At 40.9% G+C, this 12,412-nt stretch overlaps 1 long non-coding RNA gene across 4 annotated transcripts in view; it reads right to left on the reverse strand.

Moving 5' to 3' along the window:
• LOC115349933 overlaps window positions 1–12,412 on the reverse strand; it is a 47,060-nt gene that overhangs the window by 24,823 nt on the left and 9,825 nt on the right. For all 4 annotated transcript variants that reach the window (XR_003926280.2, XR_005933832.1, XR_005933831.1 and 1 more), the window contains exon 2: window positions 404–566. This is a non-coding gene — a long non-coding RNA (uncharacterized LOC115349933). The remainder of the gene's footprint in view (window positions 1–403; window positions 567–12,412) is intronic.

Below are 12,412 nucleotides of genomic sequence, written 5' to 3' on the forward strand. Positions count from 1 at the left end.
TTTCAAGGCACCCTACTCTCGAATTTCTCAGGTTTGGACCCTTAAAAATGGAGGCGCTCAAAATAAACAACCACTTTGAAAATCTTGGCCTATATCCCAGTGGGGAGTGAATCTAGTCACGTATACACAACAACCTTCAACTACACAAAAATTAAGCATTAGAACAATAAAACCACAACAGGCAATATGGAAACAAAAACTCAGCATGATGCAGCAGCTGAGATCATATAGCTCTCCCTTATCTATTTAAATCTTAGTTGATCACTACTTGGTTTGTTAGTCCCTGCCATGAACCACAACCCCATTGACTTTCTGTTCCTTGAAAAGCAACCCAAAACAGAGTTCTTATGCCATCAAGTTTAAAATACATGCAATCAGAGCAATACTCTGTGCTATGTTTTACCTGTGCTGTCTCCTCTTCCTTACTGAATGCCTGAAGTGAAGACGACCCAGATTTCTCTTATTGACTGCTGCCCTTTCTGCCTTTTTCCAGTTGACTCCATCTTTCAGAGGAGTTGTTACCTCTGCAGTTCTGGTATCATTTTTGATTTAATGAGAATGTAAAGCTGTACAAAAGGTACATACTAGGTTAGTACTCTTCTTTTGTCTAAGCATACTCATTCACAAAATCAAAACCCATGGCCAGAAGTAACAGGAAGCATCAGTTATTGAACAATAAAACCACTGAAAGAAAAAGTTTTACAAGCCAGCACTGGTCCAGAGACCACAACGTAAAAGCTGTTAGATTAAATTATTTTCATTGTCTAGGGTGGAAAAAGGAAGGAGAGAAAGAAAGAAAGAAAAAAAAAATCCTTGTACAACATTATCATAATTAGAGCTGAAAAAAAGATGACAATTTAATCCTATAAAATATGTTGGTATTCAACATTTTTTTCCTAACCTGGGATGAATAAGTAAACATCACTTGTTTTTCAATTTTTTCAAAAAGAGAATTTTCAATAAGAAATAAAACTTTGGGGTTATTTTTTGGAAGAAATTCCAATTTTTAGTATTCATGAATTGGAAAAATCTTGTTTCAATTTGCTCGGCTTTTTTCCTATGGCATTTCTCATGAGAGCTACAGGAGTGACCGTCTGCACCCTTCATCCTCTTCTACGGGAAAATGACTGCCATAATGTACTAAGCTGCTCAAAGAGAACCAGGATTCTGCTGCTTAGTGGTAAATACCAGTTGGCAAGCAGGCTCAGACCAGCAAAGAGACTGGGAGCAGTAGGCACATAAACTATAAATTGACTGAAGAAATACACCACAAAAAGGAAACACAGAATTTACTCAAAACTAAATAGCCTTAAAATGGAAGGCTCCATTTTCTTTCCTGAAAGAAAAATAAAACAACACAATGTTAAAAAATTAGAAGGTTTGGTTGGTTTTTTTTCTCATAACGTTAATTTTTCAGAAGTTGCATTATAATGTCATCATGATGGCAGATTCCTGCCCTGTCTGGATCTGTCCCTTTGAATCCCTAATATTTCATAATCCCTAAAAGATAATTCTGTTATCAAAATCACTTTTGAATATGAGGCAAAAAGCAGGTTAAGGCACAAGTGGTAGAGAAGCTATAGTAATATTTTCTTCAGGTCTCTTCAGGAAATTCTCTGTGTTAGGGGAGCATACAAAGCTTAGGCCTCTGAACGTGTAGGTATCACAACACTATTCTAATACAGAGAAGCAGGTCAGTTTGCTAGTTAAAATATACAGAACTGGCCAACACGCCTCCTAACTTCTTTTCCAAGATCTGCCACTGACCTACTGTAGCCTTGCAGAAGTCATTTTGACTATATTTGAAAGGTCTAATACGATAGCTATTTTATTCCACAAGATGCACAAGACATAACTCATGTCTATGTAATACTACAGAAATTCACAGTCAGAAATGGACTCGGGAAATGGAAAGTGGAAGCAAATATAACAAATGCATATTTGATGTTGTTCTCTAACCCTCTGATTAAATAACGTGCCCTTCCTCCTGTAGCTGTATTGAGTGGTTCTTGCTGCACACTGTAGGAGCTCTATCACATTGGAATTGCTTTTCTCCAGCATGATTTAACATTATTTTATTTTTAAAGCAATTTTTTTAAAATAGAAAGATAAAACAAACTCATGAGAGAAGCTTTCAAAATAAATATTTCTCTTGGGTTTTCTCAGGTATTTTCTTCATATAGACCAGATTGCTGCACTCTCCCACTTAACACAGGAACTCAAGAGAAGGACAAGAGGAGACAGCTTATGCTCTTGAAATGCCCACAGTTGTCTCGGACAACCTGGAGGCCTGTCTAGGCTCAGGGCCACCTTATTTTATACTCAGATGAAAATGCTGCTTGAAGCTGGGCAGGAAACAAGCTTCACGAGCCCAAACCACAGATGGCACGCTTGCCTTCACCATACAATTCACCAGGGGTTGAAATCTGGGAGACACCATTTGGGAGAGCCCACAATGTCACTTCCGAAGCACAAGCTGTGTTCTCTACAGGCAAAAGGCAGGCAGGGTTTCTGGGTGCCAGCGTACAAAAGGAGCCTGTATGCATGACAGCTCTTATCACTGGCAGACTCTAGGACTTGCAAAGTCAGAGCAATGAAGCCCAAAATACATATATATGCAGAACGAGCCACAGACTTTCCACCCTGATGAAAGCACAAGGAGGAAAATCTTTCCGACAGATTCACAGCTGGTTTCAATCTACAGCCTAAGCATATCTAATAGGCCGCCTTTATCAGAGAATCTCTCATAGGGTTCTGGCTGCTACTGAGGGCACTTTGCCACTGTGCAGACCCCTCAACAAAAGTCAGAGAGGACACTGTGTACTGCCTACGCAAACTGAGGCATGGGGTAATAGAGACCATCTGCTACAAATTCTGGCCCTACTTGCACCTTTATTAATCCACTCCAGCTCCTAAGATCTTACTGCAGATAATGTAGCTGCCCTATTAAAGTATCAGAAAAATGCAAGGCATACCTCTCAAGAATCTTATTTCTTCATAGATATCACTCTCAGAGGTAAATTAAAGGATTCTACTCATGTGAACACAGAAAGTGAAACCTGGTCTCAAATGCTCCTGGGTGAAACTCTGGCTTCTCTAAAGACGGCAGGTTTTTCTGTTAGGAGACGTTAAGAGAAGCTACCATATTCAGTAAAAGTGGGATCTTTACCTTTTTTTACAGCACACGCTACTTACTAAAAGAGAAAAAGTTCAAAACCCCACATCCATTTATGAAAATTTTCACGTTAGGGACTTGCTGAGAAGTTATTGTGTGCATGTCATGTAGTAGGTAAAAAAGTACTTCAAATACACATTACTTTATCTCTCCCCCCCCCCCCCCCCAGTGGTTTACAGATTTGTCCTGGGACAATAGAATTTTACAGGGAAGGGGGAGACGTCTGTGATTAAGGCGGCTTTCAGCTCTTCTTCCTACAGATACCCCGTGGATATTGCTGTATTCTCCAGAATCTAAGCTTCCACTTAAAAAACAATGAAGTGTCTAGCCCATCTGGGTTTGCGGAAGCAGAATGTAAACAGATGTACTGTTGTCTTATTTTAGAAGCTATAGCAAGCCAGACTGAAACAATAGCACTAAGAAATGTCAACTGCTCCCATTCATCTCAGTGGGGTGGGGTGTTAACTTTGAAGCCTAATTGTGACCACTTTAAAGCCAACCTTTTAACCATTTCATTGCTATTGCCACACCAGAAGCTCCAAAGTAATGAACTTACCCAGCCTCTGTATTTGTATGCATTACTCTGAGATCTTCCATTCACTTGAAAAGGACACTGCATTACAATCGAGCTAGTTTGAATATTCTCTCACTTAAGAAGTTAGCTGAATTGTTTGCTACTGTCTTTCAAAATTAGGGTTAAAAGAAAGTCAAGGGTGAAAGGTTAGCTTCATTATTGATGCTCTCAAAGTGCAACACGTGGGACTTCATGCTTTTTGCTTTGATCGGGGTGCCCGGATGGCAGTTCATTTCAATAAACTGACAAACAGCTATGTACAAAACTGAAAATAATTACTATTCAAATAACACAGCACCATCAATTAGGAGTAAAAAAAGAAATCCTAACGACATGGCAACACATACGTGCAACAATAAAAAAGGGGAAAGAGAGGGGAAAAGGGTCTTCATTTTCAAGAACTTATGACTGCCGTTACCTTAAATCTAAGGTGCGTTGGGCCTGGTTCTGAGCATACAGAGAAGTTGCCCTTCTAAAGATGTTTTACATCCCATTTCCATGAAGTTGATGCATTCTTCATCAGTAGCCGCTCTGAAGTCAGCATGTGAATTTTCCTCTGGCTCCAACAGTTGAGGACTAGCAGCTCTACACACACATCTTTGTAAACATGACTTCAGATGCCATGGGAAGTCATGCTGAAAATTATTAGGGCGAGCTACTCTAGCTTATGTCTCTGAGCATCCAGAAGCGCACCGGCATGAAGCTGGACTCTGGGTCCCAGAAGCCGTGGTGCTGCAGAGCACAATGGAGATGCCTGGCCCCGTTTGGTGAGGCTGTGTGCAGCACACCCACCTGCTGGCTCTCTGCTCAGCCAGCCCTCCCACCCATCTCCACTGCAGAACCTTTCTGCAGTGTCTGCCATCACATCTGCCACAGGTCATGGGTGGTGCAGGACTGCTGCAGAGCAATATATGCACTGTATCAGTAATTATTCCCAGCTCCCACTTCTACGGTTACATCTGCACTGATGTTCCAGCCACAAGCCTTTTTACTTGTCAGTTTCTTCCAAACATCATGCACGTTAGGCTGAGAAGTCAACACTAACATCACCACTGCACTACTCCGGTCATCGTTAGTACATCCATGTTAGGTACCTTAACTAGATAATGCTGACATGTCTCAAGATGCCCTTAATACAGCTACAGCCACCAGCTCACTTGGAGTGAAACAGGAAGGGGAGTATCATGCAAGTCAGCTACATGGCAGAGCTAAGGGAATGTCATGACCCAGCAAAAGATCTTGAAGAAGCAGCTGGGACAGGAGTAACCTCTCTAGCTCACACGCGACAACTGGAAGAAAGCAAGGTGAGAGGATCTGCATAACCCACACGACATTTACTGCAAGGTAATTCCTCGAGATTCTCATTCCTGAATAAAACTGTCTTTACTTGGGAAGGTCTTGAACTGGTATAAGAGTGCCTACGTGTGGTAAGGAATAGGGCTATTTCGGTAGAAGGGGGAAACTTTCCTGTCTACACAATGCCTAGGTGTTTGTGGAAACAAAGCCCTAATTCATGCAGTTCAGGTTCTTTCGCCTGCTGCAACAGACAATACTCTGACATTGTTATTAGCACGTTATGAATGCACAATCTTTCCATGTGTAACTTCCACTGTAAGCTGGGCATTAGGGCGTTTGGAGTTTACCCTGACTAATAAAAACACCAGATCCAAACCCCTCTACTATCAAATATCATTGTTTCCTAAATCCTGACCTTTAAACTGCAACAGAAGCTTTGTAAAATGCTCATGATGATAGAGAACTGGAAATAAACCTCCGTTTTCACTTAAAAGCCTGCAAGCACTGACTTCACATGCAAAAGGCCTGGTATGGAAAGACAGACAGACACCTTCCTTTTCTACTGACTTCAAGGTGATCAGTTCTCTGCAGAAGGTGCTGAATAAGATCACATATAAGTTCACAGAAGTGTCCGAGTCCTGTCGAACATGTTTTCTGCAGATGCTTAGAGGTACAGAACAAAGGCAGCTGAAAACAGACTTGGTAATTTACAGTTTCACTTTATCACTGTATTAAATTCCCATTCAACATCAATAAGGCACCACACACTTGTTATAGAAAGAATAAACAGCCTCGTAAAAACTAGACTCGCCACTTTTTATTTTGCCTCGCATCCCTCTTCGTTTCAACTGCTAACAAGTAAAACAACCCCCTGACAGCTGGATGTGCAGAAGCCTGTGCCGGCAGTGTCCTGGTCCGGAGCGACGCTGCGGGCTGGAATGCTGACGCTGGCAAGGCTGCCAGCGCGTTTACTTAACACTCATTTCTCTCAGTCTGCTTCAGACCAGAAATGCAGGCAATGAAAACCTATTCAACCTTTGAGAACCTCGGCCGTAGCAGTTAGCAGAGCAGGGTCTTTGCAGGTAAATGAAAGAGGCATTCAGAAGACGCTCCCATTCAAGGGAGGTAGAAAGAGAGCCCCCAGCTGTCTCTGGTTACCTTTTATTGGCATGGAAAGGGGGAGGCAGGAGGGGGAAGCTTACAGGACAAATGAAAAACAAGCTTTCTAAGATTCACTGTTCAACCTCAAAACAAAAGCTCGGCAAATTTAAGCTAAAGGAGCTTAGTTTCATTCCTTTCAGTTTAGTAATTTATTATAGTGAAGAGAATGAAAAAGCTGTTTCAAGTGGTGGACTAAACATTACCCTGAAACAGAAGTAGAGCGGAAAAAAAATATACATTATGAATTCAGCATGTTTCTCGGGCAAATAATAGCAAATTAGCAAACACATGAGAAAGTGTACCATATTAGTAAGTATCCAAGGATCTTTGGGTGAAAACATTTACATCATGATGACAGCTGGACAAAACAGCTGTCACAGAAGCATTATTAAGTAGAGGCTATAATCTGTAAACACTTGCCACCCAAATTAAACCAAGGTCTGTTGAGATGGAGGAGAAATGCCTCGTTTCAGGTGGCAGGCGTGATGGTTGCGGACAGCCCGGTGCTGCCTTCCCGAGGAAGCCAGCCCAGGGCAAGGTGAGGGCGCGAGAGTGGCACTGGCAGGAGTGTCACTCCCTGGAAAGCCACCAGCAGCTGGGGACGAGGCATGCCGGCCAGCAGACACCCCTGCCTCTCAGCCCATGGGGCCAGGCAGCCTGCAAAGCCCTGCGCTGTCCCAACCTTGCTGCAAGCCCGAATGAAACCTAATATTGTAAGCCCTGCATGATGTGGCAGACTCTCCCCCAGGTGTGGTGGATGCCCAGATTAATTCTGGGTTCACTCCATGCAGTGCCTTAGGAGAGAAGACAGATGGGCCAAAGCTTCCCCACAAGCATTAGAAAACCCAGTGCTCCCCATGCAACCATGGGCAGTCTGTCTACCACCCAGCCATGCTACATGGTGGGGCACAGCGCGGGGACCCCAGGACAGCTCGAAGCACCCTCCTGCCGCCCATAGCGCAGCTCCGCTCCCTACAGCCAGCGCAGCACGGTGCCGCACCGGGATCAGCACGCAAGCTCGCTCATGAGGGGTGAAGAGTTAAGTGTCAGCGCAGCATGGAGTCTCAGTCCTTCCCATTAAATGAGGACAGTCCCGTGTTCCTGCTTCACAGGATCTTTTAAAGAAATGTGAAGTCCTCAGACGCTGTGAAAGAGGGGACCCCACAAGTATAGATCAGAAATGCCTGCTAAACACGTTCAGCAGTGAATTTAACAATTTAACAGATTACATCAGTCAGGAAAACATAATTAATAACCATAATACCTAATATTTACATACTTCTGTATACAAACCTGTTATTTTTCTGTAGAGGTGTACAAATATTACCTAATCAGTCACCTGAGGACACATGGCTTGGCCAAGAAGCCTTGGCTTCTTGATGAATGGTAGAAGTCTTTCAAATTGTGACCACATGCTCCAAAGTTTGTTGCATTGAATCCAGGTAACACAAGTTTAGCTGCACTTGTGTAAATACCTTGAGATAACTCAGAGCCCTTTATAAATTTAGGTGGCCTTCATAGCACCTAAATTTAGGTGGGTTTATGAGACCTGAAAAATGATACAGACTAAGGTATTAGCAACGTCAACAATATTTCAAAGACCAATATTTTGCATCTAGGTTATAAGTTTTTGCTACAGTTTTAATTTCTTATCAGCACTTTTCTTAGAGGTAAGCTAGCCAGAGAGCAAACTGTCTGGTTGAAACAATGATCTGGATCATAGCATGCTAGCCATCACCTTGGTACACAATGAGATATAGAAAAACAGGAAGGATTTGTTTGGAATTCATTTGGCAGTACTGTAGGTTTTGCTGTAAGGGAAAATATCCAGGAGTTTATGTAATTCCTTAAATCTTTGAAGAGGTGAAATGGATAATTTAGAAAAAGTTCTTAGAAACACTTAAGAAGAAAAATATTTTACTCATTACAGTAACTTCTTTTTTGTCTAGATCATTCTTTTAGTCTCTTAGCATATCTTCAAGCAAACATGGCCTGCCAAATGTTTCAATCAGACTACTTCTGATCTGTAATCTCTCTGATATAGATCATATCTTAATAAATCATTTCACAGTCTAGAAGAACCATTAGGAGCAAACTACAGCACTTGCAGACAGGGTATGCAGTAGTCACCTGGCATTACTATAGGTGATATGAGAGGGTAGAAACAAGGGTCAAAATTCAGTGTTGATATCTGAATATTTAAAAATTGGTGGATAAGGCCTTGATTCCTGTCATTTGTCAAGCAATGCTACTGAAGCTGACCTTAAAATCTAACAATAAATGTAATGAAAGAATATGACAAGGTACATTGCTACAGAAACCTTACTCAAGGCAACAGAAATCATCCCACTGACATGAGTAGGATTTGGTCAAAACCTAGTGTTCAGTGGTCTAAAATGCACACTGAGGAGTGAGAAAAGGTCAGAAGCAACAGGATTTTAATCTCTCAAGCTCAAAGGCTGGATTTATTCTTTTGTCTCAGGTCTTCTTGCAAGACACCCAATACATTTCATACGCTACATTAAATAGAGATAAATAAATCAGTATTAGTCTTACTTTCCTAAAAAGAGCACTTACTGGCACCATCCTTTCATCTCTTCTCAGATTTTATGTTGGTGGCAAATCTTGCAGGTGGTAGGATAAATACTCTAGCAGACATCTGCTAAACATAATGCAGTTGTATTGTTACTAAAATGGTACTCTTTCCTGTGTTTTTGGTAGCATTCACTGTGTAACATTCTGCTTTCCTGGTGTCCCAAAACATATCTCCCAACCAATAACCAGCCCATTTTTCATCCAGGTCATCCTTGCCCACCTGACTCCTCACTTGCAGAGTTCTTTTAGCACTTATTTGGGCAAGCTACACTTCCCTTTCTATTTTAACTATCATGGGCAAATGTATGCTAGCCCCTTGTAGAGAATGAACATTGCAACTGTGCCTGCACCTGAGCTCCCACCTGTGTAAACAACATTGGCAGAGTGTTTAGGAGAGTCTTCTGGTTCACATTTCTGTTACTGGGCCAAGTTCAGTTCTGTCACGTGCTGCTCGACTCCTCCTGTTTTCTCCTTGATCCCATGTCCTTTCCTTCCCCTTCTCACAGCCAACCCCAAGCAGAAAAAGGAGCTGGTCCCACTGGGGACAGTTAGAGCCTGCCCAGGGGCTGCTAACGAATCTGGTCCCACACTACCACAGTAGCCCTACCATTAACTTGGAAGTCCTAACCATTTCTGCGGAAAGTCTTCTGTTCACATAACACATTGGCTCAGCAGACAAGTAGCAATCTTTCAGGGGATTTAGCTTTATTCAAAATGAAACTTTTTTTGCCCATTTAAACATATGAACAGGTGCACCCCTGTTTTAGCATCCCTGCTAGCCAGGGCAGGAGAACAAACAGAAAGCTTTCCAGGAGTGGCCTTCAATGAAGAAAACAAAACTGACTTAAGAGACTCAAAGCTACACAGAAAGACTCTTCCCATCCAAAAACTGGAATAACGAAAAAGAACAGTCCTTGCGGCAATATTATTTGGTAGTGAACGGATACAAGCTCTGTGTGACTCCTGACATGTAATAATAAATGCAAGAAATGACAGTGTCTTACTTGCAGGGAAAACCAACTGAAAAATTTAGTATTGAATATAATTAGAAAACACTAAAAAAATCTGAGTTTTGCTTCAGACATCATCACCATTAACTACCAATTGCACAGGAAACTCACATGATGAGCTTGCTAGGAGGATTTTATAATCTGATTCCCAAGGAATTGCGATAAAAAGCCAAGAAAAAGGTTTGAAATCATGAAATGAAGCAAGTTATCATCAGTAACGTTTAATGTACATTGAGCAACAGTATTTACACACCATGAGATGGTGGGTATTTAGGGGTGTTTTGGTAAATATTTTACTGACTCACTTCTTAAGGGCATTTCTGTTAGAATGAGCCCTTGAGAAGGAGACAGACATGGTTTAGAAAAGCATGCAAAAGTAGTTGCAACAGAGGCATAGAAACAGAGATTAATGAACAAGATCAATGAAACTTTAGGTATCATCAGTTGTTTATCCGGATGTCTGCAGTTTCCTTTGGTTTAGAAATTAGGCTTACAAGAACACGTAGTATTTGTCAAGACAGACATAACCACCAAACTCTCTCACTGCACCTTGACTCCTCCTTCTCTTTTCCTGTATTTGAATGCTAGGCTGTACATGAATAGAAAACTATTACTACGTTTTTACAAATCTTTTTACAAATCTTGGGAAAAAGTTTCTCCCAGTTTGGAGAAATCCTTTCCTTATCTGGACATATTTACACAGCATCTCTAAAATCCAGTATGAATACACTACTTACACTTTATGCTGCTGCCACTGTCTCACAGAGCAGACTGAAACTAACTCTGTACATAACCTTAACTCCTGTGAAGTAAAAATGGGTTACACAAAAAATTCCTTCCCACTACTGAGACAGAATGGCCTATGAATTGCACACTGCACAAAACCAGAACAAAACACTTTGGAAGAGGAAGTGATGGTTACAGCATAGCTATTTGATGCTGCAGGGGGAAGAAGGCATAACTTAACTTGTTCAAAGCTCCTGGGTTAAACACCTTATTCTTATCACTGATTCCATATAACAGACCTCAGCCAACTGATCCTTATTTGGATAAGTAATTTTGATGACCTCTGGGTCATTAAAGTGTTTCCCCTTTCTGTCTATCATTATGTAGACTGAGGACTGCAACATTTTATGAAATCCATGGGAAGGGGTTTTCCTCACAGGTTTTAAAAACAGCCAAAGCATTTCGTTTTCAAAGAAGGTGCAGTGAACTTTCATGAGAGACTTTGTCTGCTTTCAAGTGTTGTGGCTTTTTTTTTTCTGTAAGGTAACACTAGCAGGATCAGTTTCTGGAAACACACCTGAAAATACTGTGAATACATAATATAAAGTAGGTAACGTGGAGGAACTCAGGAGATTCAGCTGCACACAGAATTCTGCATCACTTTACAGACTCTCCTAGGTTACAACTAGCACCAGAGATGGAGGTCTGTATGGTTTCTATTTATGGTTGTCCAAAACCACACTGGAAAATAAAAAGACACATCTGTGAAATACAGTGAGATGGGGTTTCAGAAAAATAACTCCACTTTCATATCTCAGTTGGGTCATGCTTACACAACAGGAACAAATGGTTTGTAATTGAATCAGCTGAACTGGGCTTGTATAAAGAAGACCTGCTGAAGTTTTAAATTTTGTCTTACAATTTCCAATATTCATCTGCAGCTTTTTCTAAGAATTTCCTACTCCTGGGAATTATGAATCTTTCATGAGTCCTCTGATGAACTGTGAGCACATAATGGGAGATTAGGTGATTGAAATTAATTCCTGTGTCCGGTTTGGCACTTAATTAGCTTGGTTTCAAACACTGAATTAGCTATTAAATGTGCTAAAGGTAAGCTACTCTAAACACTAATTAAACTATTTGTAAATTGTTCTAGGATGTTTTAATGTGTTTATATGCCTTGTTCATGAACGTTTCCAGGATCTTAAGTAGTTTAATTTAATATCACCAGTAAAGACTAAGCCTAAAGGTAATACATGTTGATGTGATCAAAGTCTTTTCCTGAATGAATATACAACTCAGTGCAATATAACTAATACAACAAAATAAGTGCTGTCAAGTGATATAGGCCAACAAATCACAAACCCAGGAGAAGGCCTACAGGTAGAAGACCCAGCTGTTCATCTCAATGTCATCCCACACGTCTGACTAGAATTTCCAAAACTAAAAAAAAAATCCCCAATCCTCCTTTTGCCCAAAACAAAACAAAAGTTAGTCAAAAATCATTATAAGAGGATGACATGAATGCAGTCATCCATTCAGCATTAACGCACCTACCAGACTGCCTAATCAGAATCTCACTTCATATGCAGTCTCTCCTTTTTTCTTGTCCAGAGTAGCATTATTAACATAAGTTTCATGGATTGATTTTTCTAGAGGGGAAAAAACCACACACCAGAAAGTAAATGTCAAAGAAAAGTATTTCAAAATTTAAACTAAGCAGTCTTGCTACCTATATTAATAAAATCTAAGCTATAATCTCTCAGGTTTCCCTAGGAAAAATATGCATATTTAAACTCCTGGGGGCAAGGAAGGGGTGGGGGGTGGACAACTGTTGGAAACAGAAACACAGACTTTGACCTAAAGGTAAGAAGA

Source organism: Aquila chrysaetos, chromosome 13, assembly GCF_900496995.4.
Source record: "Aquila chrysaetos chrysaetos chromosome 13, bAquChr1.4, whole genome shotgun sequence".
NCBI lineage: Eukaryota > Metazoa > Chordata > Aves > Accipitriformes > Accipitridae > Aquila > Aquila chrysaetos.